At 52.7% G+C, this 3,024-nt stretch overlaps 1 protein-coding gene across 1 annotated transcript in view; it reads left to right on the top strand.

Moving 5' to 3' along the window:
* LOC104993262 (ankyrin-1-like) overlaps positions 1 to 3,024 on the top strand; it is a 73,562-nt gene that overhangs the window by 36,536 nt on the left and 34,002 nt on the right. The gene's annotated exons all lie outside the window — the stretch shown is intronic.

Raw genomic sequence — 3,024 nt, 5'->3', positions numbered from 1 at the left:
CCCACCCCCGCCCTCACTCAGCATCTACCACAGCCACCCACCCTGGCGTGAGCTCTGGGACTCCCTGGAAATGGAGAAACTGGGTCTTTGTGGATCCAAATATAGCTAAGTAATTTTTCCTGCTGCTTTGAGGGCATGTTCCTTCACGCCGAGGGAGGGGCAGAGAAAAACCCATCTCCCTGTGACTCTGAACCCAAGGCTGGGGAGCTTTCTCCTGAGCCTTGCAGCATGTGCAAGTGTGTGGATGGGGGGGTCCCTTCCTCAACCTGGGCTGCCTTCGGCCCAGATCATGAAGATGTCACGGGCTGAGACCCACAGCTGGGCCCCGACAGCCCTCCCTGGCCAGCTTTCTCTACATGGGTTTATACAGTTGAGCCCTGCTGCAGTGGGTCAGGCAGGAAGGAGCAGATGGAAAGAAACATTTGATAACCCCTCCTGAGCTGGCCTGGTGCCTGGCACACACGTGCTCGGCCTGTGCAAATAATTGCATGGACACGGCGTGCCTCCTTCTAGGTGGGGAGGCCTGGAGGTCCCAGTCCTGATTCCTAGAGAAGGTTCTTGTGCCAGCACCCTGTTCCTCTCGGTACAGGGAATGAGTCAGACCCAGGTGCCAAGGCCTCTAAATGTAAGATCTTTGAACTTCTAAGAAAAATGATAAATTAGCATCTATATACTCATTTCTGGCTCTTGCTCTCTGATGGACATTTGAGAAAGAACCCTTTTGCTTATCCAAAAGGAGAAATCAGAAAGACAAGTTCAGGAGGTAACCAGGGGACACTCCTCCCTGAATCATGTCACACGGTAGAGACAAGAACCTGAGCCCTGAGGCTCTGGGGCAGCAGTGACCCGTGGGGGCCCCTCACCCCCCAGGCGCTTGGATTTGATGCTCAGACTCCCAGGGGAGGCACTTGGTTCCTAGTGACCGGTCAGTGGCCCCATCGCCAGGGCCGAATTTGAAATTCCAGTTCGGTGGGTTTCCCAAAATGCATTAGCAAGTGGATTAATTTAGTTAGAAACTAACTATAGTTAAAAACCATATGCCAAAAAAAGAAAAAGGGACTTCTCTGGTGGTCCGGTGGCTAAGTCTCTGTGTTCTCAATGCAGGGGGCCCAGGTTCAATCCCTGGCCAGGGATCTAGATCCCACATACTGCAACTAAGATGCAGCGCAGTCAAATAAAAATAATTATTAAAAAAAAAACCATATGCCGCATCACCGACTCGATGATGTCATCATTGATGGACATGAGTGTGAGCAAGCTCCAGGAGTTGGTGTTGGACAGGGAAGCCTGGCGTGCTGCAGTCCATGGGGTCGCAGAGAGTTGGACATGGCTGAGCGACTGAACTGAGCTGATATGCCGCCTGAACTAGAAAAAGTGAGGTCGTGAGAAATCTCTGCTCCTCACGTAGCAGAGGGCCAGATGGGTGCAGCTGTGGTCCTTATTTGATGGACGTTGTCAAGTGCCTGCGGCTCCTGGAGCAGGGGTGCCCTTGGAGTCACGTGGGCGAGAGGGACTTCACAGAGAAGCAGGGAGGAGCCAGGCAGGGAGGCGGCGTCCTGGAAACAAACGACGCCTACAGGACCCGAGCCTGTCCAGAAAGTGCAGTTACATACACCCAGGACGGAGCCAGACAAGAAACCCTGCCTGTCCCCCCACCTTCTCAGAACCTGGCTTCCTAGTCTCTGCTCTCAGTTCTCAGCTTTTAAAAAGTTTACTTTAACCAGTCCCTCCCATCAGGAAGCTTACACAAGCCTCAGTCTCCTCCATCACAGGGCAGACAGAAGAAGCAAGAAAGAATCACAGTCCCATAATGACTAAAACCAAACCACGTTACAGAAAGTTAATCAGTGTGAAAAAGCAGAAAGTTACGCCCCGGGTTTTAGGGACGAGATAAAACCCCAGAGAAACAACTAAATGAAGTGGAGACAGGCAGCCTTCTGAAAAGCTGACTTTGAAACAGCTGTGACCCTCACTTTCGTCTAGCGTTCCTTCTGAGAAAGGACTCTCTCTCCTCTCTTGCCTGCTGATCTCTGACTCACGGTATTTTATTATTCATATTTTTTGTTTGGATTTTCTGTTGCCAGATTTTATTTTGTTTATTCCCCCCACCCCCGACACACACACACTAATTCCGTATTTTTTATTCTCTTCATGTATGTTACATAGTCCGTTTTATTACCTTCCCCACCCCTTCACCTATGTCGACGGGCTTCCCCTGGTGGCTCAGCGTTAAAGAATCTGCCTGTAAGGCAGGAGATGTGGGTTCAATCCCTGGGTCGGGAAGATCCCCTGGAGGAGGGCATGGCAACCCACTCCAGTATTCTTGCCTGGGAAATCTCATGGACAGAGGAGCCTGGCAGGCTACAGTCCATGGGGTTGTAAAGAGTTGGACACAACTAGGCAACTAAATGGAGAAGGCAATGGCACCCCACTTCAGTACTCTTGCCTGGAAAATCCCATGGACGGGGGAGCCTGGTGGGCTGCAGTCCGTGGGGTCGCTAAGAGTCAGACACGACTGAGCAACTTCACTTTCACTTTTCTCTTTCATGCATTGGAGAAGGAAATGGCAACCCACTCCAGTATTCTTGCCTGGAGAATCCCAGGGACGGCGGAGCCTGGTGGGCTGCTGTCTATGGGGTCGCACAGAGTCGGACACGACTGAAGCGACTTAGCATAGCATAGCATAGGCGACTAAACAGCAGCAACCCTCCCGCTTCTGCCTGATGCTTCACCTCCCATCCCCTGCCCGCTCTGGTCCAGCCTCTGGTCGGTGGGTGTTATCGTCATGGCACACGGTGCTGTCCCACGGGATCTGCAGCCTCCTTTGTCCCGGGCCTCATGGGGCTCCATGCCATCCTGCAGAGCCACAGCCTGCGAGTAGCTGGTCATCCAAGGAGCCAGCTTGCCCGGCAGTGCTTCAGCGGGTCTCCGCTGATGATGGGACCCTGAGCCTGCGTGCAGCCGATCAGCTGAGAAGGAGGCGCTCTTATTCCAGAGCATTGTTTTTTCAGGAGGACAGGAAGC

This window comes from Bison bison, unplaced genomic scaffold, assembly GCF_000754665.1.
Source record: "Bison bison bison isolate TAMUID 2011002044 unplaced genomic scaffold, Bison_UMD1.0 scf7180017864236, whole genome shotgun sequence".
Lineage (NCBI taxonomy): Eukaryota > Metazoa > Chordata > Mammalia > Artiodactyla > Bovidae > Bison > Bison bison.
Note: the sequence above shows the minus strand (reverse complement) of the source record. Positions and strands in the feature narration are given on the sequence as shown.